Source organism: Acinonyx jubatus, chromosome B1, assembly GCF_027475565.1.
Source record: "Acinonyx jubatus isolate Ajub_Pintada_27869175 chromosome B1, VMU_Ajub_asm_v1.0, whole genome shotgun sequence".
Classification (NCBI taxonomy): domain Eukaryota; kingdom Metazoa; phylum Chordata; class Mammalia; order Carnivora; family Felidae; genus Acinonyx; species Acinonyx jubatus.
Genome location: NC_069382.1, coordinates 112,401,158 through 112,414,268, shown reverse-complemented (window position 1 = coordinate 112,414,268; position 13,111 = coordinate 112,401,158). Strand labels below are relative to the sequence as shown.

The window sequence follows — 13,111 nt, the reverse complement described above, 5'->3', positions numbered from 1 at the left end:
AGGCCAACAAGAAACCACTGCAGAGCATTCCCTTCCTCTTAAAATGCTATCATTGCTATCATCATCTGTGTTCATGTTTTTGAAATTGTTATGCAGTATCAACTTATCATGCTAATGAATAGTACAATCAATAAATTATTCACGAGCCTCATGATTCCCAAGCAAAGCTGATGAGTGGAATGTCAAGAAAGAATGTAAAGCTATCATTCTATTCAGAGAAATCCTGTCCGTAGAAAAAAGAATCATCATGTTGAGAAATCTATGTGCTATTTTTCACTTTCCCTTTAAGTTGCCAGTTTATGTTAATAATGGTCATTTTCACTTTCTCCAACCCTATTTAAGCCAGTTTTAATGGATAAATGTGCAGGTAACACAAACCCCTGTAAGTAACACATTTTCTTTTGTTTAACAAAACCTGGAATTTCCTCCCTCAGCTTATGACTAATTCAGCTGTGTTTTCTCTAACTAAATACGTTTTGTTTAACTGCTACTGCTCTTTAAAAATTTTAACTAGGTGATACTTAGGGCATTAAAAATAGTTAAAAGAAATAGGAAAATTGCTTTTCAGTTCCTCAAAAAGTCAAACAGAGTATGGCTTAGCAATTCCTCTCCTAGGTATTGCGCCCAAGAGAACTGAAAACATGTGTTTGCATAAATACTCTTATACAAATGTTCATAGCAGCACTATTCCTAATAGCTGAAAATTGAAAAGAACCCAAATACCTATCAACTGATGAATGGATAAACTGTGGTATATCCCTACAATGGAACAGCATTCACCATAAAAAGGAATGAATTTCTGATACATGCTACAACATGGATGAACCTTAAAAACTATGCTAAGTGAAATAAACCAGACAAAAAAGGTCATGTGATTCCATTGATATGAAATGTCCAGAATAGGCAAATCCATAAAGACAGAAAGTAGATGAGTGGCTCTAAGAATCTGATGGAAGAGGGAAATTGGGACTAATTACTAATAGGTAAAGGGTTTCTTTTGGAAGTGATGGAAATGTTCTGGAATCAGTGGTGATAGTTCACAACTTAGTGAATATGCTAAAAACCATTAAATTGTACAATTTAAATGTTGAATTTTATGTTAGTGAATTACACCTCAATTTTTTTAAACATTTTTTTTTTATGCTTATTTTTGAGAACAGGGGAGGGGCAGAGAGAGAGACACACACACAGAATCCAAAGCAGGCTTCAGGCTCTGAGCTGACAGTTCAGAGACCAATGTGGGGCTTGAGCTCACAGACCGCGAGATCATGACCTGAGCTGAAGTCGGATGCTTAGCTGACTGAGCCACTCAGGTGCCCCATACATCTCCATTTTTAAAAACAAACTGAAGTCACAAAAACTGATTTGGACTGAATGGAGGCTAGCTTTACTTTATATGTAAGGCAAATTGAAGTGAAATCCCACTGTTTATGGCTTTTGTATCTCTGAACCTAGTAATTTCACATGCACTGATGGCAGGGGAATCTGAGAAGGCCAAACTTTGGATTATATATAACCAAAGCACAGCCCGCAGCAAAAGCATGACATACTGTGTGTGTTTAGGGACACGGAAAATACCCACATTATCGTACTAAGACCTAACTAGCAGCTTACCTCCCACCTTCCCACAGACACACTTCCGGAGCCTATCTCACAGTGATGGCACTAAGGCTGTTATTAGCCCTTTTCTGCCCCTCCCCTTACAGGAATGCTCTCTGGAGTGATTCCATAAACAGCATCAGTCTGACTCTTGGTGCACACCGCCAGTGAACTGACAGTTGGGAACTGGAGGTGGCCTTTTCAGGTATTCTCCAACCTGCTGGAGAAGGATTAGGGTGCGTACAATCCTTCTGGGAAGCGGCACTGTCTGTCAGCTTGCTCTCGGCTGCCAGGTGGACAGATGGGCATGTGCTGTGGGAGCTTAAGGGTGCACCCCTTGCAGACTCTGAAGCAAGGCATGCACAGAAAAACGCAAGGGACTTCTGCTGGCCCAGTCACCAAGCCAGGGTGGTAGTCATCAGTAACTTCAAAACTATACATTTTTAACTTGGCACGCTGCTATGGTTTGTATTTTTTCCTACATTTAAAAAATGCAACAATTTTTTAAACTTCAAGTCTGTGAAGAGTCTACTTCAATGAAATATCTACTCCTTCGGAGGACTACTAGGGTTGAAATAAAAAGCTTAAAGGCTACTTACTCCCTTAGAATTTTAAATTGTTTTCACTTCACATATCTCCATTTTCCCACTGGCTTCAAAATTAATTTCAATAATGTTTCAAAAGATGATTTTTACTGTAATGAATGAATTTTTAAGTCTTCTGTTTCATTTCTCTATAGAAGATCTGGCCAAATTGTTACGATAGAGCAACGAAAACGATCCCATCTCTAGCAATGTAAAGTCTCGATCAGGGTTTCATTAGCCTCCCATCATAGGATATGTGCAAAATGACTTCTGGGCTTGAGATGAAATATCCATTTTATCTCATACGAGAGGGGGAGAATTGCCACTTCAAAGTGTTGAGTGCAAAGCGTTTATTAAAGTGGAATTTGAGAGCTGGAAGGAGCCTAAGGGCCCGCAAGCCTGACCACGCTCAGTGTCCAATGAGGAAAGCGACTTCCAGAGAAGTTAGGTAGCTAGTCATATGCAGCCAGACTCCAGATCTTCCCACTCTGGATCCAGTGCTCCACCTAGGACACGGTGCCATGGCCAGATAGGCCAAAAGTGCTCAAAGGTGAGCCCAAATCTGGCTCAGGGAGAATGAACAATCTAATCAGTTCAGTTCTCTTCATTAAACTTTCAATGGAGCCCCCCCCCCCCCACCTTGTTAGTGCAGGGCCAGACAAGGAAGGATGGCAATGGGGACAAAGAGAAGTAAAATCTCATGTCCTTTCTCAAGGAACTTAGTATCTAACTCCAGCAGGTAAGACATATATGCAAGTAACTGTAACATGGAACGTTCAAAGGAAACTACACCGGGTGGGACAGGAGCAAGCCCGGCAGCAGGCGTTAGGATGGGGGATGGTGCTGACAGAGGGAATGGTCCCAGACCTGAGCACCACAGAGCAGGCAGAGGACAATGAGCTAACTGGTGACAGACTGGGTGTGGTGGGGAAGGGAAGGGCCTGGAGAAAAAAGCTTCCAGGCTTCCAAACTACAGTAACCTCAGAGAGCATGAGGCTGCCTTTGTGGACCAGAGTGGGAAAGGGAGGTGGATGAGGATCAGTAACAGGCTGGGTTTTCCATGTTCACGGGAAACAAACCGGCAGTGATGATAATGCCACACATCCATGTACCAATTACAGATACTTTGTTGTCATTTCATGTGACAAAATTAACAAACTGACTTGCATGAGGTCACTGGGCTAGAAAGTGGCAGAGCCAACGTCAGACTCCAAGGCCTGACTTTTTCTGGTCCCCAGGCATCCTACAGACTTCACAATGCTACCTTTTATCATGGATGAGTTTTAAAGATCAGTTAGTTGCACTAGGTGTTTATCCAAGGGATACAGGTGTGCTGTTTCGAAGGGGCACATGCACTCCCATGTTTAGAGCAGCGCTATTGACAATAGCCAAAGTATTGGAAAGAGCCCAAATGTCCATCGACGGATGAATAAAGAAGATGTGGTTTATATATACAACGGAATATTACCCGGCAATTAAAAAGGATGAAATCTTGCCATTTGCAACTACATGGATGGAACTAGAAGGTATTATACTAAGTGAAATTAATCAGAGAAAGACAAAAGTCATATGACTTCACTCATAGGAGGACTTTAAGACATAGAACAGATGGACACAAGGGAAGGGAAGCAAAAATAATATAAAAACAGGGAGGGGGACAAAACATAAGAGACTCTTAAATATGGAGAGCAAACAGAGGGTTACTGGAGGGGTTGTGAGAGGGGCGATGGGCTAAATGGGTAAGGGGCATTAAGGGATCTACTCCTGAAATCATTGTTGCACTATATGCTAACTTGGATGTAAATTAAAAATAATTTTTAAAAAAAGAAAAAAATAAAGATCAGTTGTACAAAGAGCATTGTTTTTCCAAAATCCAGTCATATTAGTAAAAAATATATAAAAAAAAAAGTGATGTCACATGATCATCCAAAAAACCCCCAACAATCGAAGTCTGTTCACACATATTTCTATTCCCTTTCGATTTTTGTGAATGCTCAGAGAGAGGAAACCCACCCAGGTGAGGAAGTAGACAGGCTGAGAAACGGGTAACAGCAGAGAGATGAGTAGAAATCAGACAGCGGGCCAGCACAGACAGTATGTCACCCAGAGCCCAACAGTGGTCTGGTAACTTGAACCTGACTGGAAAACATGAAAAAAACTAGCCCCACACCTCTCATGCCTCTTAAGATGAAAAGGCCCTTCAGTGTTGGTGAACAGGCTGACTAGGCCTTTAAACAGCCCCTCTCTCTGCCCCTCACCGTTTGTATTCTGCATGAATGTACAGACTCATGCCTGGAAGAAAGGCTGAGGTCAGTGACCTCTGCAGATAAACATGATGGAGTTCATAGGCATAGAAAGGGAAAACCATTTTCTGAGAAGATCACACAGGTGTAGCAGGCTCAGTTCTGGGAAAAATGGTATTTCATATAAAGTCTACAAACAGAAAAGAATGGAAATATATGCACTGAAAAGCTAACCACAATGTTAACTTGTAAGACTAGAGGTGATTTTTGTCTCTTGTGCTTTTCTGTATATTCCAAAAATTTTGCCAAGGATATCATGCATTAGCCTTATAACCAAAGAAAAAATTGTATTCTACATATATAAAAGGGAAATTTTTGTGTTACTTGAGCTTTCTAGTATAAAAGAAATAATGAATTTTATTTTGGATAGCCACTGAAGTAAGCCTCACATGTAAATTTTTAGTTTTACAAAATTTCCCCCTATGTTTCTGTCAAGTAAAGGATTATCTACACACACACACACACACACACACACACACACACACACACACACACAAACGCTTTGATACTATTTTATTAGGCCCATCAAAGCAGAACAACTGGGCATCACGTCCTCTATCATGGAGTGCAACACTCCTTGCCCAAGCCCACTCTGCTGCTTTCAGTGCCATTTCCCCTGTGACTGAGAGAACAAGGTGCAGAAAACCTAGCACACAGGCACAGATCAGGTGGGGACAGATACCATACGAAGGTCTTGCAACGGGAACCAGGATACCCTCAGAAAGCACACCTCTAATGACCCAGAGCCAGACAGCACAGTGTGAGGCTGGCTAGAAAGGGACAGGTCCTCTGGACAGAGATGGGTAAGACAAAGAAAGCCATGAAGTCAAACTCTTCTCCAGCCAAATTCAAGAGAGAGATGGAAGTATCGGTAAGACCCAACCATATGTTCAATCATTCTGGAAAGTGTACAGCTGCAAGGGACCTCAACCTTGATACGTGGCTCTATAACAGTGTGCTTCAACTTTGAGGTTTCCTCTCCAAATGGCTCAGATTTTCCACATCAACCTTCAGGTGCTTTGCAAGAGATGACAGTTTTGTAACAAGCCATAACATTGTGCTGGTAATTAAAAGGTCTCAGTTTATCATCATCTTATCTGTCATCAGTTTGCCATAGCACCTCTTTCTTACTTTCGGCTTCTTCTAGATTTGACTCACTTATAGTATATATACCCTTTCTCCTTGCAACCTGACCTGGTTAGGAGGTGCAGCACTTATGTTTTACTGGACTTGGTTCTTTCCTATCCAAATTTAAGCAATGACATGCATAAGAATTGGCATTTTTCTTCTGAATGTGTATACTCAATCATATTACAACATGGCAGATACCCAATGGCCCTGGAACTGGGGACACTTCCAGCAAAATACAGGCAGCCACACGGTCAGGAGAAACTGAGGTCAAGTGCTGGAAAGATGTCCGACTTCATCTTACCAGATGTTTTCCAGGAGGTAAACAGGATCACCCATAAAACCCATACAAACCACTACCTTCTCAATTTCCTTATTTATAAGGTACACTTGCATGAAACTAGGAGTAACAGTTAAATATTAGGTTTAAAAATAAACAGAAAACAAGCAAACAAGCACTTCCTGTTGAGCTTCACTCGTGCCCCTATTAACCCTCTTAATTATATTAGAAGATCTGGAGAGAAGCTCTTACTAATAATTAGAGCTGACTTATGTGTGTTTTTCATTCTCTGTCTGCAACCAGGAATACAGGATTGGATCCAGACCGAGGATCAAATTCAATAGGTCCCTCCTGTGTCCCCAGTTTAGCATGCAAACTTTGATCTATAAAAACTTACATTTCTACCTAGGGATGTTTTGATAACAAAGGAGCTTGGCAGACAAAAGAAAATTTGTTAAATCGTCTAGAAGCTACTTATCTGCTGTGGGCATGAAATCTTTTGGCATATTTGAGTTAGCACCTGTGTGGAAGAACTAATTAAATGCGAGGAAAGAAAAATCCATTCCCTGTAAGGCCATCCACTATTCCTCCTTAGTGTTTTAGCCTGAGCACTTCCTCAATCTGTTTCAATGATTAACAGATGAAAACTAAATGCTGTTGACTTGCTGGAGGCGGTCATCTAGAACGTCTCTGAAAACGAAGAGGGGACAAGTTGTCTTCCAGTATAGTAAGGTGATCAGGCATGAACTCTGTCTGGAGCCAGACTGCCTGGGTTGCCTGGCTTTGGCAAGTTCACTCCACCTCCATGTGCCCCAGATTCCTCTTTTGAAAAATGGGGAAGAACAGGAGCACCCATGAAGGACTCTGTAAGGAGTACATGTGTTAATGTCTATAAACCACTTAGAACAGCGGCTGGCGCATGGTAAGTACTGTGACAGTGTCAAGCAAAAATAAACATATGTGACATGCTTAGAATGGTGAGAAGCATTATATATTATTACCTTTATCTATACAAAAGTTAATCTAGAAACAGAGCCCAAACATTTAGGGTCCTGAACACAAAGACATTCCCTGAGGTTCTAAACTATGGCCTCCTGTTGTAGACGCACAGATTAAAAAAAAAAAAAAATCCAGACAAGTTATTTTCCATCAAGTCCCAAGCTCTTGGGAGTGTGTGTGTGTTGGGGGTGGGGGGGTGGTGAGGGTCAGGTGCACCAGGTCCACAGAAATACCCATCTGCCCAGCCCCATAATTAAAAGAAGTCACCATTATAGAACAGATTTGTTTGAAGTTCACCAGAGCTTTAACAATACAAATTACTTTCTCCCAGTATTTCAAGCAATTATCACTTTTAAAGTCTAGTGGGGGAGGGGTGTGAAAGGGAAAGTAATGAGGATTTGTATTAGAACTGCTTTTCCCTTCAATTGTTTATTATATTCAGCAAGGGCAAGTAGCCCCCAATGAGGAGGGGAGATGGGGAAGAAAGGCAGATGGCAATGTTGGCTAAACAGTTTTCCAGGTAGAAAATTAACATCCTCCAAACAATACTTGTTAAATTTTTCTGTGTGCTATTTTGAGTACAGCAACAGGGGTCACTAAGTATTATAATCATTTCCTTATGGGGCCTGTTTTCACTTTCTAAAATTAACATGTTGCATTATTTTATACTCATTTCTCTGAAGTCAGAATTTCTTCCAAACATCATACGGTGTAGGCATTTGCTATCTCTACAGTTTAATAGCTTCAATCTGTCCCTGGTGATACAGGGATGTCTGTTGCCTAGAAGGTTGCTAATAGGATGATTATAATGGTCTTTGAGATTGACACTTGTGCTACCAACATTTAATAACAAAACAACACAGGAGGTCATTTTCCAACAGAGAGACACATCACTGTCCTTTATGTCTTCGCCTTCCTAAGAATGTCCCCCTTTGCACTGCTCTCAGGAAATCATCCCAGCTAATCTATGTCCCTCTCCCAGCATAGGCTCTCCATGCAGGCCTCCTGGTATAGTGCCAAGACTGACAGATCTGGGTTCGAATCTTGACTCCACACCCTTTGTAATCCTTGTCAACTTACTTAACCTCTTCTTCTTCCGCTGTAAAATGGAAATGTTAATATCCACCTTACAGTGTTGTGGTAAGGATAAAGGAGAAATATATAGAAGGCACAGTCCTAGTAGCTGCTCAATAACTACCTGGCAATCCCTCACAGGTTTCAAACCTTGGATGGGTCCAATAACCATGAGGTCTCTGAAATATGTCTGTTTGAGCATTTATTAAATTGAAAAAAGTTAGGTCTTTTTATATGCTGAGTTTCCTAACAATTGGGCAAATTCAGGCAAGTAATTTCCTCCAAGTTTCTCTCAAGCAGAATATAGGGCTTGTCAACACCTCCCCCTCACCCCAATATTTCCTCAGATTACATCAAAGAACGAACACATGAGTCACAAAAGGAAGAAAAGGATTATTCATGAGGACAATCTGAATAGAACCCCTATGAAGGTAAATGAAGAACACTCACTTATAAGATGCCCCCATGCAGACTTGACTCTCTGCCTTCCCCTCCCATTCCCACTGTTTTGTTTTTTTCCTGAACGTATCTAAAGCTTTGATGGCTTCACAAGAGCTGTACCTTCATCTCAATCCCCAGCACATTGGCCTATAGTTCATTTCTGAGAGCACCATCTGCTGAGTGTGCCCAGTGACCCAGCCAGTGAACTGCACTGTTGGTTAGCCTTGCAGCAACCAGGCTATGCTAGAGTCCCAAAACTCCCGCTTGAGGGGAGGAGAGGAGAGGAAAACAAGAGAGGCTGCAAAAAAGAGATGCCTTCCCTTCTGCAACTACCACAGCAATTCTCATCCCTGATTCTGTCATTTATCCCTACTACCTTATTTAAAAGGAGAGTTGAAGGATGAGGTAGAAGAAAACAAGGTGAGCAAGAAACGTGTTTGCATACAAACAAGAGTGGCAAATGGCTTAAAGAGGACTATTCGTGCTACATCTTCTCGCCCATGAAATCAAGCCCTGCCATAATCCTCCCTTCAGAGGTCAGCAGCTAGTGGTCAGAGCAGGCAAAGAGACAGACACGAAACAGTGGTTCAGTGGTGCTGGAACGGCGGACTGGTACCAGCCAACCTAGATCATGTTGACATGTTAGCAACTGGTCTACATCATATGGCTGTCGGGGATTTAGAAACTCTCGTCCCTGGAACCCTGCTCCGTGAGCCTATGATAGCTTTGGCGTAGTCAGATGAGCGCCTGAGAGATCTACTCTGAAGGGCCAATGCCAAAGAGCTCTTCGGCCTGAGGGTCACTCTCTCACCATGTGCCCCAATCCTCTGTATAGAGTATTCTGACCTTAGTTTTTCACAGGCAAAGAGAATGTGTCTCTTGAAATGGTACCCAGGACTATCTGGCCACCCTACCACCTGGACGCTCATAGCCATAGGATGGGGGTAAAAAGGATGGTGCCCAGACCAGATTGCCAAGCTCTGAATCTCATCTCTGCCACTTATTAGATGACCCTGGGTAAGTTACTTGTCTTTCTGTGCCCCACTGGAAAATAAGGATCATGATAACAGTACCTAGTTCAGAAGGTTGTTAGGGATTAAGTGAGCTGCTATTAATTAAGTTTTTGCATCAGTTCCTGGCTCTTAAAAATGTACAAATAAACCAATATCTGCTTCACAGTAACCAAATGTCATTTGCACCTAATACAAATGCCTTAGCATGAGTATGATTCATATGTGCTCCTCATTTTAAACTTAAACCCTTTTAGAGAAAGAGCCCTCTCAGAAAAGGCAGAGTCAAGCCAGGGTCTCACTCCACAGAGTAGAGTGTCATCTGTCTCTTCGACGTCCCCAAGAGACCCATAAAGTACATCATTAAGCAATGTCAAGAAAGTATGGGCAGAAACTGCCCTTTTAGAGTGGAAACAGCAACAGAAGAGGCAGGAGCCTCCAAGTGGAAGCCTGGTGCTGCCATAAGCCTAGAAGCTGTAATTGGAGAATGCTGTTCAAAGCTGAGATATTAACTGAAGTGAAAAACACACCATGTGTCAAATTAATGGTACCAATGGGAACCATTCTCCTTGTTTAAGGTCATATGTGACCAAAGAAGAATAAATGCATGAAGCCAGTAAATCCACAAATCAAGAATTTTCAATTTCGAAACCAGACACAAAGTACATGGGACAGAGAGGTTCTGATGAAGGCAGAAAGGGATCAGATGAAAGAGGTCCATAGGGCTTGGTGTTGCTGTTGTTGACCAAGCGTAGGGGAAGAGAACCATTCAGGTTTGCTTTGGAGAATAGGGACTGGGGACCAGTGGAGCCGTGTTACATGGGGGAAGGGAGCATCTACTGAATGACTGCCCCTAGACAAGTCCCTGAAACTAATATGCACACAAAGAAATAGAATTGTTGTGGGTGTGGAGGGGGAAATGGGGACCAAAGTCAGGGAGCACCCACCCTACCACAAGCCTACCGCCTGTACAGTCAGGCTCACCTAAAACATCCTGTTTTTGCCACAGATCACAAGCACCTTAAACCCAACTCTGCACCTAGTGCTGTCAAAATATCAAAACACAAGACATCTACAAATCTGCTCTTCGAAGAATTCAACAAGTTTTCCCTGGCACTCTTCAAAACGGGAGGAAGGGTAAACACAAAACAGTAACAACCACACTGAGAGGTTGGGGCCATGAATAAACTGAAGACAGGTGCATTGAGACAGAGGGGAAAGAAGAGAGGATGAAGCAACACATAGCTATTTCTACCATTCGGCCACCCACCGTCACCACCGCTCACAAAATTTTCAATAAGAGGACACATTCAAGTTGAAAGTTGGTTTACTCTACTTTCAGCTATAAAAGATTCAGCTCTAGATACTAGACTCATTAAAAACCACCATGTGAAGAAAAAGAATAGAAGAAAGGCTACAAGTAAGTTTAAAGTTACCTGGATTTCTTTCCCTTTTTGTGCGTTGAAATGCAAGTATGTGTTAGGGAAACTTCAGGAAGTTTCAATTACTCAAAATGTGACCTATTTCATTAAAAGTCATCAAAATTCCATTTTTTTCATCGTAGACATTCAGTATATTTAGGCACTTACAAGCATTCAAGGACTCTGGACTCTGAAACAGCCTAGAGTGTTTAGCATTCAAGCAAAACAAGAAACATAAAGAAAAATTGTCCTTCAGAGATTTTTCTCTCTCCTTTATCCATTTGGTAAGCAAATTAACCTAAAAAATATTTTCAGAGTTAAGTAAAGAATCTGTAAAAACAAGCCAGGGAGGACCAAGCTTGCATAAATGATAGAGGTAAGAGCATTCTGTATACAAAGAGCCACACAAATGCTGCTGCTGCTATAATCGTCATCGTCGTCATCATCATCATCATCCCTGTTGTTGATACAGCTGGATGAAAAGAAGTATCAACTGAGCCCCTCCAGAGAGTGGTTACTGTAGAAAGACTTTTATCGCCACTACCACCTTGAGGGGCCTGTGAAGGGGAGAGGTCAAAATGAGGAGAACAGCAAAGGCACAGAGTTTGTGAAAGTCTGGATAGTCAGCGTAAAGCAGTATGAAATGCTAAGGTGACTTTGGTAAGTGGAAAAACTCCGTAAGCTGAAGATACGAGATTTAACACTCAGGGAGAAAACATGGAATATAGTGAGCAGTGGCTAAAGGGCAAGGAAAACACCTTGCATTCTAGAAAAGGAGAGAAGTCAGGACCACTCTCAGAGGCACATGTCATATATAACATACAATCTGTCACCATCAAATGACGTCAAATTACAGCAAATGTGCAGTATTTGAGAGAAGCGCCTGTCCACAGTCGGAATGGAACAGAATATACACATACATACACACACTACTATGACTGGTATATATATTCCTCTGCTGGAGACAGAGAGTCTCTACTGGCCATGTGAACACTCTATACATTAACAATGAGCTGTCCAAATACATCCGATCAATAGGCACAGCTTAACACAAGGGCCCACTTGAGGATGAGAACCAGGAGTAAGCAGAAACAGCATGATGACCTGATGAAGAGGACTTAGATATGATCTGGTTTAATATTAAGAAGCTACCTCCTCTCTTGCCGGCTATAGTGAGCCCACGGCATTCCTCTGCTTTTCAACCTAAGAAAATCTCTATTTAAACGTTATGTTAAAGTGATGCACTTTGAAGAGATAATGGTCTTTCTAGAAACAGTTTTGCTGATAACCAAGAATGTGTAACTCTGAGCTCTGCATCGAAAAGTGAATTAGTGACTGATGCCACAGTACAGATGATTGCTATCACATCAACAGGACACAGCTGAGGTACTAACACTGGCACACGTTAAAGAGAGAAGAGAGTTTTGTGGCTATTGTAGAAACATACAATATGACTCTAATCTCTCCCTGCTCCTGGAATATACTAGAAAAGCAATCTGTAAGAGAGAATGTTGAAAGACTGCACTGAAGCTTTTCAAAGCACAAAGCAGTGAGAGACATTGAAATCACTTTAACTCTGTCCTTGCATTGTTCCAATAGGGAAACTGAGGCCCTGTTTGAAGACCACTGGCCAGGGGTGCACGTTCCTCTTTACCTTGCTGTCCTCCCTGCACTGAGCAGCAGTTATGGAAATGTTATTTTTGTAGGGAGAACTGAAGCCACTACGACAGAGGGAAAAGAAATGGTGGCTTCAATTCCGAATGCAGCTACAGACTCCAAGCCGGTTCACAGCCAGGTACTGACTCCTGGGTAAAGGTAGTGGAACCCCATGATAACTGAGGTTGTCATGAGGGATTAGGATGGGGACCCGGTGAGGAGGGCAGAGGGACGCAGGCTGGACAGGAGGAAGAATCAGCAAGAGAAGAGGGCCCAGAAGAGCCATCTGCATCCATCTCTAACAGAATCTGCCCACAGTACCACAACTCACCTCACCATGGCTACCTGTCTACACTCTAACTTGAAAACTGCTTACCAGGACTGCTGTCAGGGTCTCAGCCCAGGGCAACTGGAAGAGCGTGTGGCTCAAGTGTGAATTCTGATACTGAGCGTTGGTTTTCCTTCTCACTGTCTGTGTGAGCCTGGCTGCGTTAACCTCCCCGTGCCTCAGCTTCCCGTAGGATAAGGATAACAGAACCTACTTTGTGAAGTTCACGGACCCAGGGTGCTGGGAGCAGTGCTGGGCATACAGTAAGCGCTGCGTAAGTGCTCACAA

General features: G+C 42.3%; 1 protein-coding gene across 8 annotated transcripts in view; it reads right to left on the bottom strand.

Annotated features, from left to right (window-relative positions):
• The window catches only part of LEF1 (lymphoid enhancer binding factor 1), a 122,246-nt gene that overhangs the window by 58,381 nt on the left and 50,754 nt on the right, over positions 1-13,111 (bottom strand). The window lies entirely within an intron of this gene.